A 20,504-nucleotide genomic window follows, 5' to 3' on the forward strand; every position below is an offset into this window, starting at 1 on the left:
GGACACTGAGACCCAGGACCTCGTAGGGTAGGACTGAGGAGCAGCCATAGCTGCTTGCTCCACCCTGTAGATCCCCTGAGACCCCGCCCCACCCAAGCTGTGTGCAGAGGCTTTTGCATATGAAAGGCCTTGCCCTTTGCAATCTGAAAATTACTTAACAAACTGCAGCTGGGTCAGAGAGACCCAGAACTTCCAAAAGAAGGCCCAGGGCCCCACAGCAGCTTGCATTGTTTCACAGCTGGGCCTCATCTGGGCACCTCCAAACACCAAACAAAGAAGAGGAATCTGCAGATCTCTCCATAGCTCCTGCTGGGTAGCCTCAGGCAGAGGCTAAATTAGCACTTCCTTAGAGGTCCAAGAGCCAGTGTACCCAGTGGTCAGAGTGGGACCATACAGATTACAACTCCTCAGATCCATAAGGGACACACTCAGGGGGCAGGCTCAGTGAGCACCAAAGCCCCACTGAAGCAAGTCTTGCCCCAGAAGGGTGTCTCCAGCACAGAAGTTCTCCCACCATAACCACAGCTGATTCTCACAGCCAATTGGCCTGGAGGTCAATTCCTCCCAGTGATACCTACAACAGTCCAGTCTTAACTACAACAAGACTGTGCAAAAAGCCCACAAAGGGGAGCACCGAGAATGTCCACCTCAGGTAACTGGGGAGGCTGAGCCACTGGGCCCTACAGGACACCTAGCACAGAAAGCCACTCTATCAACACAGGGAAGCATAGAAAATGTGGACACAAAGAAACAGGTCACAAATGACAGAAATGAAGGAAAGCAAACTACTGGATATAGAGTTCAAAGCCACACTCATAAGGTTTTTCAAGAATTTTCTTGAAACCGCCAATAAATTTAGTAAGACCCTCAATAAGTGTAGTGAGACCCTTGAGGATATGAAAAAGGACCAACTAGAAATTAAGCATACACTGACTGAAATAAAGAATATTATACAGAGTTCCAACAGCAGACTAGAGGATCACAAGAATCAAGTCAAAGATTTGAAATACGAAGAAGCAAAAAACACCCAACCAGAAAAACAAAAAGAAAAAAGAATCCAAAAATATGAAGATAGTGTAAGGAGCCTTTGGGACAACTTCAAGTGTACCAGCATCGGAATTATGGGGGTGCCAGTAGAAGAGAGAGAGAGCAAGATATTGAAAACCTATTTGAAGAAATAATGACAGAAAACTTCCCCTACCTGGTCAAAGAAATAGACTTACAAGTCCAGGAAGCACAGAGAACCCCAAACAAAAGGAATCCAAAGAGGACCACACCAAGACACATCATAATTAAAATTCCAAGAGCAAAAGACAAAGAGAGAATCACAAAAGCAGCAAGAGAAAGAAACTCAGTTACCTACAAGGGAATACCCATACGACTGTCAGCTGATTTCTTAACAGAAACTGTGCAGGCCAGAAGGGAGTGGCAAGAAATATTCAAAGTGATAAATAGCAAGAACCTACAACCAAGATTACTTTATTCAGCAAAGCTATCATTCAGAATTGAAGGTCAGATAAAGACCTTCACAGATAAGAAAAAGCTAAAGGAGCTCATCACCACCAAACCAGTATTATATGAAATACTGAAAGGTATCCTTTAAGAAGAGAAAGAAGAAGAAAAAGGTAAAGATATAAGTTATGAAGAACAAATACACAACACATCTATCAACAAGTGAATCTAAAAATCAAGTGAATCTAAAAATCAAGTGAATAAATAATCTGATGAACAGAATAAACTGGTGTATATAATAGAATCAGGGGCATAGAAAGGGAGTGGACTGACTATTCTCAGGGGGGGAGGGGAAGGAGTGTGGGGGGTGCAGGAAGAGGCCTGACAAAAATCATACACCTATGGATGAGGACATTGGGAGTTGGGGGTAAGGGCAGAGGGTGGGGTGGGAACCGGGTGGAGGGGAGCTATGGGGGGAAAAAAAGAGGAACAACTGTAATAACCTGAATAATAAAGATTTAATTAAAAAAAGAAAGATAGGTAGAAGACTAGAAGAAATGTACCCAAATATTAATAGTGATGATCTCTAGGTAAAGGCATTATGGGTAATTTCAACTTTTTTTTTGGCATCTTATTTAAAAAGTTTAAATTGCATATGAAATAAAACACATAACTGTCTTTTAAAAATAAATAAATAAATAAATAAATAAATAAATAAATGAAAAAGAAAAATATATTCCAAAATTTGTTAGTTGTATAATGGTTATGTTTAAATTATTAACACCTAAGAAATTGGGTGAAGGGTACATCTAATATGCTGTAGTATTTTATAGTATTTTTTACATGTATGAGATTATTTCAAATTAAAATATTAAAAAATTAAAAATTAATAAAATATTAATTGAAATGTATCTGCATTACATGAAAAAAAAAACAAAAAACTGACCAATCAGACCTAATCTGGGTGAATTGGAAAGGCATAACCTAATTTGGGCGCTGAGGAGGGGTTTTAACGGCAACAGCTGTTTGGTGTAAGGTGTAAGAAAGTGGTTCAATTTTTTAATGATCAGTTTGGCAGTATAGTCCCTATATCAGTCTAGATATAGGGACTATGTATTTTTGTCTGCCAAGAGCATCTCTTCCTGCTGAGAAAGGCCTTCTCCCCCCTCCCTATGCAATCCTATCTATACTAATAAAAGGGTAATATGCTAATTAGACCAGGTCGACCGGCCATCTTCCGGACATCCAACTTCCTTTAGGACAAAGCCATGGTGATGGGGGCTGAGGCAGAGAGGGCAGTTAGGGGTGAGATCAGGCCTGCAGGGGAGCACAGTTGGGGGCAACCAGGGCGGCAGGAGAGGGCAGTTGGGGGTGAGATCAGGCTGGCAGGGGAGGGAAGTTGGGGGTGAGATCAGGCCAGCAGGGGAGGGCTGTTGGGGGCGAGATCAGGTTGGCAGGGGAGGGCAGTTGGGGATGAAATCAGGCTGCAGGGAAGGGCAGTTAGGGGTGACCAGGCAGGCAGGCAGGCAGAGGCTGTGAGGGGCGATCAGGCAGGCAGGCAGAGGGGTTAGGGGCAATCAGGCATGCAGGCAGGTGAGCTGTTAGGAGCCAGTGGTCCCAGATTGTGAGAGGGATGTCTGACTGCCGGTTTAGGCCTGATCCGTGTGGGCCTACACCAGCAGTCGGACATCCCCCAAGGGGTCCTCCATTAGAGAGGGTGCAGGCTGGGCTGAGGGAACCCCCCACCTCTCTGTGCACAAATTTCATGCACTGGGCCACTAGTGTGTGCATGTGCGTGTGCGTGTGCGTGTGCGTGTGCGTGTGCGTGTGCGTGTGTGTGTGTATATATATCCTATCTAATAAAAGAGAAACATGCAAATTGACCATGGCCCCGAACACTTCCCATTGGCTAATGAGGGAGACAGGCAAATTAACTGCCAACCAAGATGGCGGCCGGCAGCCAGGCACCTGAAGCAAACAGGAGGCTTGCTTGCTCCAGTGACGGAGGAAGCCAAGGTTCCCCGCCTGCTGCTGCTGGCCTCTGAGCTGCAACTCTAAGAAACAATGTTGCAAATATAGAAGCTAAACATTACCCAGAAACCTGCTTTCAGCCAGCCGGGCTTCAGCCAGCAGGATTGCAACAGTGTTACAATTATAGAACCCAAACAAACCCAGATACCTGCTTTCAGCAGCTGAGGTCTCATAGCTGGAGCCGAGCCTCAGAGCTAAAGCCAGCTCTCAGCTCCAGTGACAGCCATAGCAGGTAAATAAATCCCAGAATAAAAAAAAAAGGAAACAAAGGAGAGGTTGGGAGCCTCAGTTGCCCGCCAGCCTGAAAACAGCCATCATCCCCTCACCCAGATTGGCCAGGCACCCCAGTGGGGACCCCCACCCTGAAGCAATAAGATGGCAGCTAATTTGCATACTGAAGGCAGGCGGCAGCGGGAAAGGCTTTCCGTAGTCCGGGACCCGGATCTGTGACCCTGCTGGGCGGGGGGCAGTGCTTGAGGCTGTCCGTGGTCCAGGACCCGGATCCGTGACCTGGCGGGTGGGGGGCAGTGCTTGAGGCTGTCTGTGGTCTGGGACCCAGATCTGTGACCCTGCTGGACGGGGGGCAGTGCTTGAGGCTGTCCGTGGTCTGGGACCCGGATCCATGTCCTGGAGGGAGGGGGGCAGTGCTTGAGGCTGTCTGTGGTCCGGGACCCGGATCTGTGACTCTTCCTGGCGGGGCGGCAGCTCGCACAGGGGCGGATTGGCCAGGGTTGGGCAGGGCAGGACGCCTGGCTTCCGCCCAGCCCCAGTCACTCTGGGCAGGTGAGCAGCGCAGGGAGCCTCTGGACAGGGGAGGCAGGCTGGTGGAGGGTGGCCTGTACTCCCCACATGGCAGTGGTGACAGCTGTGAGCGCACCAAGTGGAGCCTGCAGGCTGAGCTGAAGTAGCGCCTGCAGGCCATCAGTGCCCAGGAGTGGCTGCGTAAGATCCGCCTGCTGGCCCAGAAGGTGCAGGATCACAGGGACAGCCACTGTGGTGGGCCAGACTCCTTGTCCTCCTGGCTGCACCACGGGGGTTTGCGGATCTGCAAAGCCAGAGGCCTCCGGTGTGCACATCCCCCCTGGCGTGCGAACATCCCCCAGCACACTGTCACCCTCCCATGCCTGCAACAGTTGCAAACCAAGGCATGCACAAGTTCCCCCCCACCTCTCCACCACACTTCCATCAACCCAGCATGCCTAACACCCCCACAGGATGTGCACACATCCCCTCTGATGCGCTCACGTCCTTTGGAGAGTGTCTGAGTGTTCTGGGTGCTGAGGGTGGGTGACTGTGAGATGACAGTGAGAGGGCAGAGTGGTGATGCCCTGTTCCCACGGAGGCCAGTGCAGCTACGAGATCACCTCTGGGGTGTTAATGCAGGTGCTGAGGCAGGAGCAGGTGCAGACAGACACACCTGGTGGGCGCGGGCAGCCCTCGCTGAGGTGCCTTCTGTCAGTGTTCAAGATCAAGAACCCAGAGGCAGAGAGGAATTCCGTCCTGTCAGTGAAACAGTGGGATAGTCAGGGCGACTGTAGAGAAGGAATGTGCACTTTGGGTACCAGCACCCATGAGCGAAGGCTGCCCTGACTGAGCCTCGCTTGCTTGGGGCCTAGCGCACTCCTGCCAGGCAGCGGGTGACAGGACGTGCTTTTCTGAACTGATGAGAGAAAACGTTGATTCTCCTGCTGCCCATGGATGTGGAAAGTGAAGTGGGGAGACGTGGGGAGTGAGCAAGGTTCCCTGTCTGGGGGTTCCAAATCTGCTGTTGGTTTCTTTTACCGCTGACTAGAGATATACAGGGTGTCCCCCCAAAATGTATACATACTTTGAATACCTACTAATTCCAATGGTTTTAAGCATAAGAAACAACAATAGAGCTGTTATCTGTTAAAAGTGTGGGCACAAACAGGTAGTTGGACATTCCCTGAGGGGTCTCAGATTGGAGAGGGTGAAGGCCAGACTGAGGGGCCCTTCCCCCCCACCCCACCCCCAGTGCATGAATTTCGTGCACTGGGCTACTAATATATATATATATATATATATATATATATATATATATATATATATAATTTCAAAAAGAAGGAAGAGGGAGAGATAGATAGAAACATCAATAATTAGAGAAAATCATTGATTTGCTGCCTCCTGCACACCCCACACTGGTGATCGAGCTCACAACCTGGGCAAATGCCCTGACTGGGAATCCATCTGTGACATCCTGGTTCATAGGTAGACACTCAACCACTGAGCCATGCCGGCTGGGCCCTAGAGTTTTCTTGATACATTAAACTGATGATTCACTCTTTTTCAAAGAAGAAGCTGTTAAGGTAATAAAAGCCAGTCAAAATCATTTATTCAGAGGTTTCATCCTTTAATGAATAAAACTATTGATTTCACATTGTCTGTTTAACAACCAATAAGAACTTTGTAGTTTCTTATCCAGATAGCATAAAACCATTGAGAATGATAAACAAAGTTGAATACCCATGATCTAGAGTACCAAATATTTTTTAAATAGTAAAAAACAGATTTTCCCCTCCCTCCCTCTTTTTCTTTAATTACAGTGGAGGGGCAAGGACTATCCTTTACAAATTTCTGACAAATATAACTCTTAAGCATTAGTTTACCTTAAATCTTTCTTGGCTATTTCTAAGAAAATAAGGTATAGAGTCAACTTATTTCACATGTTGGTTCTAATGCACTTAATCCAAGTGATTAGCATGAGGCCACATTTTAAAAATTATACCACATAAATTAGTAGAATCACATTTCAAGTGTACCTCCTGTTGATTTTTACTTAGTATGTTAATAAACCCATAACCAACATTCATAAAAGTTGAGTATACAGAGCACAATCCTGGGCATAGTGCACATGATTGGAAAACACTCTTTCCCTTAAATTTACAATGTTCCTGTGAAATGTAAACTAGCATGTAAAACCATGGAAACATACATTGCTGCCTGAAAGTAGAAACAATAAATGGGCACTCTACCAAACAAGTAGAAAAATAAACAGAGATTCCTCAATTGTGAAGGCTTGCGAATCAACTCCTGTGCTAAGTTGCTCTAATGAGTAGCCTGCGGCTCTGTCCTGGTTGGTGGAACTCCAGATGGATGTTTATGTGAAGGTGTGTTTATATGACATTTAGGAACCATTGGCATGACTCTCTTTGAAATTTATTATAAGCAGCATAAATCAAATCAAACCTTGTAATAAGTTGTGGCAGCTTTCCACTTCTGCTGAGACATTTTCAATGCCTCACATTCCTGGAAATCAGAGGGTGGGAAGTAGGGTTACCTGACATCTTAGGCGATTTTTTCACTCTTTCAAGTCTATTTAATCTCATCCTCAGCCATACTTCATATCGATGATGTCTCTTGTCATATTCTCTTAGAATTTTTTCAAGCATATTAATCTTTAAAAAAATAGTTTCTGCTAATACAATGTTTTATAACCTCTTAATCTTTGTCCCATTGTGATAAATCTTATGTCCTGTAGGGAGCAGCTGTAGGGTTAAGCCTCCAACTGACCTGGTTGGCAAAGCCACAAACAAGTCCCAGCTTAGAGGGCACAGTCCTCTTAGCATAATTAGGCTTGACCTTATGACGCTCCCTAGATCTTATCTGGGAAGCTAATGGGCTGAGGGAGATGTGGCAAGTGCTGCCAAAACAAGTGAAACTCACAAGAACATTGTAACTATGGTGACCACTACCTTGTTTACCTCTGGCTATAAAATAAAGGCTCAGCTTGCCTCTGGATCTCTCTCTGTGGCCTCAGGCAGGCACAGGAAGATCCACCTAGACCAGTGATGGCAAACCTTTTGATCTCGGTGTGTCAGCATTTTGAAAAACCCTAACTTAACTCTGGTGCCGTCACATATAGAAATTTTTTGATATTTGCAACCATAGTAAAACAAAGACTTATATTTTTGATATTTATTTTATATATTTAAATGCCATTTAACATTTAAGAAAAATCAACCAAAAAAATGAGTTCGTGTGTCACCTCTGACACGCGTGTCATAGGTTCGCCATCACTGACCTAGACCCAGCTTATTCTCTTTGTCTGTCTCTTCAATATCCTTCGCTGCGCCCCCTGCAGGCTCACCGAACCCTTGGCTGTGCTGGCACGGCACAATGCCCCCCTTTAATGTTATTTACAATTTTAAAATAAAACATCATGACAGACACTATTAATAAGCATAGATTACTGCACATCTCTACATTTCCCAGTCTGCTTTGCAGCTAGGTTGGAGCCATGTGACTACTTCAGGAAAAAAAAAAAGTAAAGAAATGATTTCTTGGCCAGGGCAGTTAAGGACCAATGTGCCTACAGCATCTCTTTCTTTCTTTTATCTGTGTAACTGGAAGTGAAGAAATCCAATATGGTGCAGTGCAGGATTGAAGAGCCTGGGCCTCTGAGTCACTGCTTGGCCAGGTGATTTGCACTGAATTGGGATGAATGAAAAATAAATTCCTGTAGTTAAATCATTGATATTTCAGAATTTATTTGTTACTGAGGCATAACCAAGATTAATTAACTAATACCAATGTCTTGAATAAAATATAAATCAGACAAATGGGATAAAAGGTTACTTCCTATGCCGATTTCACAATCATTGGATAGGGTTTGGAATTAAATCGATGAGTTTCTGAGTAGCACTTCGGGAGAGCTTCCAAACAATGAATGAAGTCTTGGGATGGAGATGTACACTGCCTAAAGAAGCTGCCAAAACTCACAGTCAAACCTCGGTTCTTGAACATCTCTCACCTCCAACAATTGGTATTTGAACAAAACTTCTGTTCTCAACCTCACAATCCCTTCAGATAGATACATCATCATGACAAAAAGCATCTCTCAGGCCACAAGCAAAGGAGAGAATTCAAGTCAGTTTACAGCTAAACTTCGAGTTGTTAATATTTCAGGGAATTGTGTTGTGATTTTTTTTTCTTTTGTTGCTGGCAATGGATGATTAGCACTATTTTAAAACACAAGGAGGCCGTCAAGAATGCTAATATTGCTAAGGGTGTAAAAGAAACAATGATCACAGGCAAATGAAGAGGTAGAAAAACTGTTGTTGATTGGACAGACTGTTGATGGGGAGGGGGGTGAAGGGATTGATCAAAAAAGAAAGAAAGAACTCATGGACACAGATAACAGCGTGGTGCTTGCTGAGAGGAGGGGATGTAGAGCTAAAGAAGAATATAGGGGGATAAATGGTGATGGGGGAAAAATAGCTAAAAAAAAAAAGAATATTGATTTGCAACCTATAGACAATGGGAAGACGCTGAAGCGATTGAAACAAGGGCTTGGTAGAACTAGAGTTATATGCAAGGTCAGACTTATACTTCATAAATGATGACTCTGTCTGCTGGGGGAAAATAGTTCGGAAGGAGTCCTAAGTGAAGGGAGAAAGCCATTAGGGAGCTGGTTCAGTAGTTCAGGTAAAAGATCATGGCAGCCTGGACTAATAATGGTGATAGTGGAAACAGAGAGTTGTATGGATTCAAGAGACATTTAGAGAGCAAAATGGATACGTCAAATGTAGGAGGGGGTGTCAGAGATCATTTCAAGATTTTGGCTGGCATACCTTGATAGATGGTAGATCCACTCATTGAGAAGAAAGAAAGAATCAGGGTCAGAGGTAAATATGAGGCATTTTTGAGATGCCCCAGCTTTCAGAGTGTAAGTGCTGAGGAGATAAATGTACCTGTGGGTGAGATGTTGTAGTATTTGGCTTATGGATGGGTAACTGAGACCTGGTTGATGGTGTTCCTGCAAGGGGGACAGAAAGAGGGCTGTATCTTGAAAGCAAAGGGAAGAAAGTGTTTCAAGAGTGAAGCACTGATTCAAGGTGTTGAATGTAACCAAACAGATGAAACAGGAAGAGGACTGAAACCTCAGGGTCTTCATTCATATGAGCAAGAGCTGCTTGGACAGAGTGACAAGTAGGAGCAAACAAGACCCCTTTAGGCAGATCTAAGTATGCGTGGCCATTAGAGAGAGAAGGGAGAGGACAAGAGCTGGAAGGGGATGCATGGCAGAGTTTTAAACTGGTGAGGCTGAGATTGATGAAACTAGCATAAAGGTTTTGATATCACTGAGTAACAAAAATATATATCTTTATAACTTACACAGAAGGCCCACTGGTTTCATTTTAAAATGCATTTTCTCTTCAAATTTACATTGTAACTTCAGCTCTTTCCCATCATAAGCATTCCTTTAATAATAACTCTATGACACTCCCTATTACATGCCTTCTCTCTAGAGACCCAAGGTGAATGATCACAAATTTTCTTATAAAATAAGCAAAATGTGAATAGTTCCAAATTGTTTGCATAGCAATGCTGTCTGATGTAATTCTCAAAGGCTACATCACTGGGTTTGAAGGAAAATTGGCTTTAAGCTTTTATGTGATTGCATGTATTCTTTCTTCCAAATAGTATGTTTTTGGAGCAGAACACAATGGATGAGTAACATAGAATAGAGTTGGAAGAACATGTTTTTACTTGCATTATAGTAATTTTTTTTTCAACTTTGTTAAGAGTGAGACAGTTATAATAGTGAGAGAAGCCATGGACCAGCTTTCAACTTCCTTGAGCCTACTTTCAATAATATTTCTAAGTGCCACTGGCATATTTGTATTTTCTCTTTTTATTATAAATTGATGCAGTTAGTGTTCATAATTGTGGACACATTTGGTGAACTTTGTCATTCTGTGGACCCCATTACACTAGGATATTTCTCTTCTTCCTCCTGTTGCAACAGCTCTATAAATTTCACAGGGATGCATCTAAATTTTTTTCTTCCGTTTTTGTTTTCCTCTTCAAACTTTTGTTGATATCAGTTCAACTCTTACATTTATGTACTAGTAAATGCCTCCTGAGTTTGAATTTTTCTCCAGATTCCCCACTCTCCCCACCCCCCAGACACTTATTTCACTTTTTGTTGCATCCCCCAGTGTCCTTATCTTCTTTTTTCAACTCTGTTCACAATTTCCTATTGTTTTTCGGTTTCTATGAAATCACTTTTCTAATTACTTGGGCTCAAACAAGGTCTCCCTTCATTCTTTTCTCCTTTAACACCAATCCTCCTAATTAGCTCCTGATAAGTAAGCTAATTCAGGTACATGTCTTCTGATCAGTAGAGAACAACTCCTGAAAAGCAATAGTTTTCTCCTTCTCCCCTCCCTCCCTGCACTTCCACTCTCAGAGGAAAGTGACTTGAACTTCTGTTCTCTCTTTTCGTGGTTATTTCAAAAACTGTAGGCAATGTGTTTATACCTGTACTTATTTATTGATCTATCAATTTCATGTCTATTAACTCTCAACATGGCATATAAATCTTTAATTGTTTACCTCTCTGCTTCTGATGTTTTGATATTTACATTTATAGTTTTTATTCTTTTTACTTGTATCACTTAATCCATGTAAGCTTTTATTTCTTTTCCTTCAACTCTTTTACTGCTTCTTTTTTTTGAATAGTTTGTTGATTTTTAGAGAGAAAGGAAGGGAGAGGGAGAGAGAGAGAGAAACACTGATGTAAGAGCACAACATCAATAGGCTGTCTCCTGCATGCTCTCCCCCTCCCCCCGCACCAGGGATGAAGCTTGAAACCCAGTATGTGGCCTGACCCGGAATTGAACCAGCAATCTTTCAGTGCACAGGACAACACCCAACCAACGGAGTCACACTGGCCAGGGCACTTTTATTATTTCTTGATTTCCTTTTTGTTAAATGAGAAATCAGTGCCCCTACCATTTCCTCTATCTTTATTGTAGTCCTCAGTTACCTTCTATCTGCATTACTTCTAAGTTTTCTGTGTTGTTGTTGTTGTTATTTTTACCTCTAAAGGTTTAAAACCAAAAAACCAATTGCCTACACTATTATAACATTATACTATCTATGCCCACAGCTGGGCCCCCATTACATTTCTTCCCCTACCAGAGTCAGTGCCATTATTCCCAGACCCTAAAGGAACACGTGCTTTGTTTCCAGGTCTATTGAATTCCTGCTCTTTTTTGTTTTGTTGGTTTGGTTGTTAAGGAGGAATGATTGTTAAGGTATTAAAATAATAGTACAATTGACACTTGAACAATGAAAGGGTTGGAGTGTCAACCCCTGGCACCGTAAAAATCTACATGAAACCTTTGACGCTCTAAAAACTCAGTTGTCCCTCAGTATCCGTGGTGGATTGGTTCCAGGATCCTTGTGGATGCCAGAATTTGCAGATGCTCAAGTTTCTAATATAAAATGGGGTGGAACAATGCATACAGGTGCCCTTCCACATTCGCAGGTTCCCAACTATGGATAAAAAATATTGTTTTCAGCCCTGGCCAGTGTTTCTAGTGTGAGAATGTCAGCCTGTGCACGCAAGGATCTCAGATTTGGTTCCCAGTCAAGGGCCCAGGGTGGGTGCAGGAGGCAAGCAGTCGATGTGTGTCTCTCACATTGATGTTTCTCTTTCTTCTCCACTCCCTCCGCCCCTCCCCTCCACTCTTTCTAAAAAGCAATGGCAAAAATATCCTCAGGTGAGGATTAACAAAACAACAAAAAAATTGTTTTTAATCTGCAGTTGGTTGAATCCATGGTTGGGAAACCTGAGTATACTGGGGGCCAACTGTAAATTTATTGAAAAAAATCAGCATGCATGTGGACCCCTGCAGTTCAAAGCCATGTTGTTTAAGGGTCAACTGTACATATATTTTTGAATTCATTTTATTATTTTTTTTTTCAGAGCAGTTTTAGGGACACAACAAAATTGAAAGGACAGTGCAGAGATTTCCCATATGTTCCTTGCCCCCAAACATGCATACCCTCCCCTGTTATCAACATCTTCCACTATAGTGGTACATTTCTAAATAATTGAAAAACCTACATTGATACATCATTATCAGCCACAGTCAATAACTTACATTAGGGTTCATTCTATGGGTTTAGGCAAATGTATAATGACATATATCCTCTGTTATAGTATCATTCAGAGTGGTTTCATTGCCATAAAAATCCTCTGTGTTCTGCCTATGTATCCTTTCCTCCTCCCTAATCCCTGGCAACCACTGATCTTTTTCCTCTCTATAGTTTTACCTTTTTCAGAATGTCAGATAGTTGGAATATTTCAATATGAAGCCTTTTCAAGTTGGCTTCTTTCATTTAGTAATACATTTAAGGCTCCTCCATGTAGCATTTACATGGCTTGATAGCTCATTTCTTCTTTGTGCTGAGTAATATTCCATGTGTACATGTACAGTTTATTTATCTACCCACCTACTGAAACACATCTTGGTTGCTTCTAAGTTTTGGCAATAATACATAAAGTGGTTATAGACACTCATGTGAAGGTCTTTATGGGGATATAAGTTTTCAACTCCTTTGGGTAAATACCAAGGAATGTCCTTGCTAGGTCATATGGTAAGAATATGTTTAGTGTTGTAAGAAACTGTGAACTGTCCTGCAAAGTGGCTATACTATGTACATTCCTGCTAGCAGTGAATGAGAGTTTTATTGCTCCATATCCTCCCAGCACTTGGTGATGTCAAACACATTTAGTGCCTGTCTGGATTTTGGCCATTCTGATGCGTGTGTAGAGGTATTTCACTTAATTTGCATTTCCCTAATGACATGATGTGGAACAGCTTTTCACATAGTTATTTGTCATTTGTATATCTTTGTTGGTGTGGTGTCTGCTGAGGTCTTTGGCCCATTTTTCAATCAGATTTTTTAAATCCATTGTTGAGTTTTAAGACTTTTCTTTATATTTTGGATACCAGTATTCTATCAGACATGTCTTTTGCAAACATTTTCGTCCAACTTGTGCCTTGTCTTTTTATTCTCAACAGTGTCATTGGCAGAGCATAAAACTTTAATTTTAATAATCCTAGCTTATCAGTTCCTTCTTTCATGGATTGTGACTTTGGTGTTGTATTTAAAATGTCATTGCTATACCCAATGCCATCTAGGTTTTCTCCTATGTTATCTTCTAGGAGTTTTATAGTTTCGCATTTTATTTTAGGTCTGTGATTCATTTTGAGGTGACTTTTGTGAAGGACATAGGTCTAGATTCATTTCTTTTTTTGTATGTAGATGCCAGTTGTTCCAGCATGATTTGTTGAAAAGACTATCTTTTCTCCATTGTGGATTCATCTATTTCCCTTAGCAGTTCTATTTCCATATAAGTTACTGCTTTGAATTGTTGCCCTTGCTCTTTATTCCTATTTTTGTCTTTTGTACATATTTGTCAACTTTGTCCCTGTAGCCCTTTATGCAAACAAATTTACAAATAAAAAAGGTTCTAAAATAAAATATAATTCAAAGAAACTGCTTTAATATGCATTTTGTTGAAAATAAATTACCTTTTATTAGATATAATATTTTTACTTTGAACATTAGTAGTTGAGCATTGATCTATGAACCAGGAGGTCATGGTTTGATTCCCAGGTTGTGGGCTCAATCCCCAGTGTGGGGCATGCAGGAGGCAGGAGATTTAAGAGAGATTCTTAAATCTCTCTCATCATTGATGTTTTTATCTCTCTCCCCTTCTCCCTTCCTCTCTGAAATCAATAAAAAAATATGTTTAAAAAAATAAAAGGTGGTCTATCATCTATCTATCGTCTATCTATCTATCTATCTATCTATCTATCTATCTATCTATCTATCTATCTATCATCTATCTATCTATCTTTCATCTATATCACCTATTATCTATCTATCTAATCCCTGAGAAGGGAAAGGAAGTAATTAGAAAATACTGTACTGCAGTTATAAAAAAATATAGATGTGCTATTGTTCTTTACTCACAATAGATGCCCAATAAAGACTTGATTGGTTCCAGATGAGTAGAGCATTTGTTTTAAAATCTAAAAATGTTTAGAAATTCTCCCTATCTCTTCTTGAGGCTGGTCCTTGAATATTTGTTTTCTGACTTGTGCTGGAGAGACCTGTCTCAGTATGGGGTGATGTGGTTCTGTGCTTATGGCCACAGAGTTGGAAGCTGCTCCTCTATAGACCCATGCAGTTCTGACTAATACCTGTGTAGGTATTAGAAGATGTGCTGACCTATGATCTGCCTACTTAATTAACAGAAAGTTCTGTCGGCTCTTAGCTAAGGTTTTAAAATAATTTTGAAACAATACTGGAGAGATTTTATCTTTGAAAAATAAATAAGAACATGACTCACCATGAACAAAAATACAAGGTACTTTTTCCTCGTGTTGGAAATCAGTGGAGTTTCTCCAACTCTTTAATTTACTTTCACAAGCTATAAAGTTTTGAGAATTTAACCCAGATTGCAGCACAGCTGCAGTGTTTGGAAGCAGCTGCCTGAGTGGGGTGGAACTTGTCATGGTTATTTGAAAGGATGTTTGAGGTTATTTGACAAAATGAAGAGCTTAACAAAGAATGAAGCTCTTTTTTTTGTTTCTTCCTTCTCTATATGCCACCCAATAGTTTTAATTTGATGAATCATCTGAAAATTACAAAAAGTTGGTTACTGTTAAAATAAAAATATTTTAATAGTTGACAAATTGACTCTTTCTCTTCCTCCCACCCCTCATTCCTTGTGAGTGAATCAAAGCAATATAAACATACTAGAGGCCCGGTGCACAAAAATTTGTGCACTCGGGGGTGAAGGGGGGGTCCCTCAGCCTGACCTGTGCCATCTCGCAGTCTGGGACCCCTCGGGAGATAACGACCTGCTGGCTTAGGCCTGCTCCCGGGTGGCAGAGGGCAGGCCCAATCCCTAGGTGCAGCCCCTAGTCGGGCTCAGAGCAGGGCCGATTGGGGAGTTGGGGCGCCATCCCCTGTCATGCACAGAGCAGGGCAGATTGGGAGGTTGCGATGCCACCCTCAGTCATGCTCAGGGTAGGGCCCATTGGGGGGTTGGGGCACTGCCCCCTGTCACACTCAAGGCAGGGTCAATGGGGAGGTTGCGGCACCACCCCCTGTCACGCACAGAGCAGGGCCCATCAGGGGGTTGAGGCTCCTTACCCTGTCATGCACAGAGCAGGGTCGATCAGGGGGTTGGGGAGCTCCCCCCTGTCACGCACAGAGCAGGACCCATCAGGGGGGTTAGAGAGCTCCCTCCTGTCATGCACAGAGCAGGGCCCATCAGGGGGTTTAAGAGCTCCCCCCTGTCACTCACAGAGTAGGGCCGATAGGGGAGTTGGGGCACCGCCCCCTGTCACACACAGAGCAGGGCCGATCAGGGGGTTGGGGCACCGCCACTGTCACACTCAGGGCAGGGCCGATGGGGAGGTTATGGCTCTACCTTGTCACACACAGAGCAGGGCCCGTGGGTGGGTGGGGTGGGGGGGTTGGGGCGCCGCACCCTGTCACACACAGACCCACAGGGCGATCAGGGGGTTGGGGAGCTCCCCGGTATCAGGCACAGAGCAGGGCTGATCAGGAGGTTGGGGCGCCTTCCCCTGTCAGGAACAGAGCAGGGTGAATAGGGAGGTTGTGGCCCCGCCCCCTGTCTCACACACAGAGCCGCAGGGCAATCAGGGGGTTTGGGCGCTGCCCCCTGTCACACTGATCCCGGTGCTGGGAGGCATATTACCCTTTTACTATATAGGATAGAGGCCTGGTGCATGGGTGGGGCCGGCTGGTTTGCTCTGAAGGGTGTCCTGGATCAGGGTGGGGGTCCCCACTGGGGTGCCTGGCCAGTCTGGGTGAGGGGCTGAAGCTCCCAACTGCTCCTTTTTCTCTTTTTTTTTATTCTGGGCCAGCTTTATCTCTGGCTCCAGCTCTGAGGCTTCTGCTGCTGAAAGCAGGTATCTGGTTTGTTTAGGTTCTATAATTGAAACAATGTATAACTCCAGATCTGAGATCCCAGCTTGCTGAAAGCAGGTTTCTGGGGTTTTGTTTAGCTTCTATATTTGTTACAATGTTTCAAACTGCAGGCTCAGAGGCCGGCAAGGCAGGCGGGGAACGTTGGTTTCCTCCATCACTGAAGCAAGCAAGCCTCATGTTAGTTTCAAGCTGCCTGGCTGCCGGCCGCCATCTTGGCTGGCAGTTAATTTGCATATCACCCTGATTAGCCAATGGGAAGTGTAGCGGTCGTAGGCTAATTGCCATGTTTCTCTTTTATTAGATAAGATACCTCTCTCAATCAATATAATTATTTTGTTTGAATGCATTTTTTTGGCAAGTCTTTATATATGCTCACCTCTGAAAAGAGATTTAGAATTTTCTTAAATCCCTTTTGAGTGATTTTTTTTAAAAAAAATAGACTTTATTTTTTAGAGCAGTTTTAGGTTCATAGCAAAATTGAGGAGAATGTACAGAGTTCCCCTATACTTGCAACCCCTATACATGCACAGTCTCCCTCACTATCAATATCCTGTATCAGGTGGTGCATTTGTTATAATTGATGAACCTACACTGACAAATAATTATCATCTAAAGTCCATAGTCTTGGTCTTGGGCATTCTATGGCTTTGAACAAATGTATCGGACTTGTGTCCACCATTATAGTGTCATACAGAGTAGTTTCATTGCTTTAAAGATCCTCTGTGCTCCACTCATTCATCCCTCCATCCCCTCTCCTCCTAGCATCCACTGATCTTTCTACTTCTCCATAGTTTTGCTTTTCCAGGATGTCATATAGTTGGAATCATATAGTATGTAGCTTTTTCAGATTGGCTTCTTTCACTTAGTAACATTTAAGTTTGTTCCATGTCTTTACATGGCTTGATAGCTGATTTCTTTTTAGCACTGAATATTATTCCATGTCTGGATGACCTGCAGTTCATCTACCCATTCATCAACTGAAGGACATCATGGTTGCTTCCAAATTTTGGCAATGATGAATAAAGCTGTTATAAACATCCATGTGCAGGTTTTTGGCTGGACATAATTTTTAACTCCTTTGGGAAAATACCAAAGAGTGATACCACTGGATCATATGGTAAGAGTATGTTTAGTTTATAAGAAACTGCATTTTACATGCCCACCAGAAATGCATGAGAGTTGTTGGTGAGATATTTTAAAAATAAATTTATTTTAAATTTTATAACAGCCTTATAAAATGGGTATTAGATTAATGCAAAAGTGATCAGACTCGAGGAGACAGATTATCTTGAAGCTAAGCAGTCAGTCTGAAGTCTGTTCTGGTGCAAAACTTTGCGTTATGTCTTCTGTGCCATGCTGCCTACTCTAAATAAAAACCATGATACACACACAAAATATTTATAAATGCATTAAGTTCAACTATTTTTTATAAATAATCTTGAAATATTATAATCAGACATTCCATGTGCTTACTGTATATATGTTGAAAATGAGGTCTAGCTTGCGTGAGTAATATATATGAAGTCACACAATTAATTAATGGTAGAGCTAATTTTGTCCTAAGGTCTCTTGACTTTGGATTTAGCACTGGTAAGATTGATTTTCATATGTTGCTTATGGGATTGTGTTGCTACATTATATTAGCTTTAATTTTTAAAAAGTTTTGTCCAATTTGGCTTTCAAAAAATAACATTTTGTTCTATTTGTCTATATAGATTATTAAATTAACAGATAAATTCAGATCTGAATAGCTTGAAAAAAGAGTATTTACAAGTGATAATTCACACAGAAATGTTTTAGTGTATGTCATAACAACCAGGAGAATTGATTCTAGTTGCCACAATAGATTCTTCTATTTATCTAGAACTCCTCCAGTGCAGCTCATGCCTAAACAACCATCAAACTTTCATCTTCACTCTCCTGTTTTTTTTACTGTTCTCTGCTCCTCACATTTAGGTTCAACAAGTATTTACAGGTCATCTGCTTTGGGCAGGACTGCGTGTGAGTGAAAGTATATGGCACAGCATGTGTCTTGCTCAGTCCTTACTGCAACTCTGCAGAACAGACATTACACTGCAGGAAAATAATACGGCTTTCTTCTTCCTAGTAATTATTCCATGGATGTTTTTCTTCTTGCTAATAGGTTGACATTGAACAATGCAAAATCTCTCATGAAGCCCCTTGTTAACCTATAGATGGTTAACCCCCAGGTGGGCTTATGCCATTAGCTCTGGCAGCCTCAGCTTCTCATGTGTCAAAACACAGAGCTTGAGCCCATGGTATACCTACTCTTAAGCAGCATTTTATATGACATTCTAGAGCTATAAAATAATTTAAGGGAAAATTATGGGATGTAGGAAGGATTCTTAATATTTATAACTTTAGGAATAATACATAAATACCTTTTCTATAAATTACTTAGCCCCAAATTTCCTAAGTGTCTTGTTTATTTTCAGAGGCAAAGGAAGGAAGCTGGTGACCTTTCGGTGTTGTCACATCCATAGCCACAAGGCATTTTAATTTAAGGGGAAACAAAATCTGTGAACCACTTTTAAACAATTGAGATTGATTAACCCTTGTTTATGTAAATTTATGTAATTTTAAATAAACAGTCTGGAAATAAGTCTCGGACATTTTTTGGTAGGAAATGGAGAAAGTGGCCATGTAAATACACAAAGTGAGAAGAGATGTTAACTGTATAAATGCTGGTGTGAACTGCAGGTAGAGTTTCATTTAAAGAATTTCTCTAATCATCCGAGAGATGCAAATCAAAATGACAGTGAGGTACCATCTCATACCTGTCAGAATGGCTATCTTCAACAAATCAACAAATGACAAGTGCTGGCGAGGATGCGGAGGAAAAGGAACACTCATGCACTGCTGGTGGGAATGCAGACTGGTGCAGCTACTGTGGAAAACAGTATGAGGTTTCCTCAAAACACTAAAAATGGAACTCCTATTTGACCCAGTAATCCCACTTCTAGGAATATATTCCAAAAACCAGAAACACCAATCAGAGAGGACATATGCACCCCTATGTTCATAGCAGCATAATTTACAATAGCTAAGATCTGGAAACAGCCTAAGTGCCCATGAGCAGATGAGTGAATTAGAAAACTGTGGTAAATCTACACAATGGAATACTATGCTGCTGTAAAAAAGGAACTCCTACCATTTGCAACAGCTTGGTTGGAGCTGGAGAGCATTATGCTAAGTGAAGTAAGCCAGTCAGAGAAAGATAAATATCACAGGATCTCACTCATTTATGGAATATAATGAACAACATAAACTGATGAACAAAAACAGGTCCAGAGACAGAGAAGCATCAATCAGAACATCAGACCTCAGAGGGAAGGTAGGGGAGGGTGGGGGTAAGGGGGAGAGATCAACCAAAGAACTTATATGCAAGCATATAAGCCTAACCAATGGGCACCAACACCAGGGGGTGAGGGCATGGGGGGGGCACAGGGGGAATAAGAACACATATGTAATACCTTAACCAATAAAGAAAAAAATAAATAAAATAAATAAATTTAATTTTTTAAAAAAGAATTTCTCTTGTCTCTCTTATGTAGAATTCATATCCTCATTCCTACTGGTCTGAGAAATGGATTATTTTTTGCATGTGAATGAAACCAAAAAGAATCTTGGCAAGTTTCAATATTTTACATATGTATAACATTACAAGGAATATACATGTTTGTTCTTTGTGGAAACTGGGGCTCTATCTTTCCTCCTCCAAAGTATAGTGAGTCAGTCATAGTGTTAAATACAGAATTTAATTGGAATTCCTGAGAACCTGAATTCTTATTGGGGATGGATTTTGATAGTGTGCGGCATTCTTCATTGTTTCCTCGCTTGCAAAGTTTTTGTCCATAGTGGTACGTAGAGAGTTCTAGATTAGGAGTCAGGAGGTTTGACTTTGCTATTAACTAGTTGCATGATTTGGGCAATCTGTTTAACCTCCCTGTGCCTCAGTCTTTGTTGAAGAATAGAAAAGAGTGGGGGGAACCTGTCTTTGCTGGGGCAAAAACTGGTTATAAGCAAAATGTGTTTTAATACTTCTTTAATACTACTTTAATACTTCAAATACTTCTATCAAAACTCATGTAGAATTAATACATCAATATGAAAGAGTTTGGCTTAGGTGATGATGCTGTTATGAATTTCCATCGCAACAGAAACATACTAAATTCTATCTCTAAAAATTATTATATCCAGCCCTGGCCAGT

The sequence above is a fragment of the Myotis myotis genome, unplaced genomic scaffold (genome assembly GCF_014108235.1).
Source record: "Myotis myotis isolate mMyoMyo1 unplaced genomic scaffold, mMyoMyo1.p scaffold_m19_p_2, whole genome shotgun sequence".
Lineage (NCBI taxonomy): Eukaryota > Metazoa > Chordata > Mammalia > Chiroptera > Vespertilionidae > Myotis > Myotis myotis.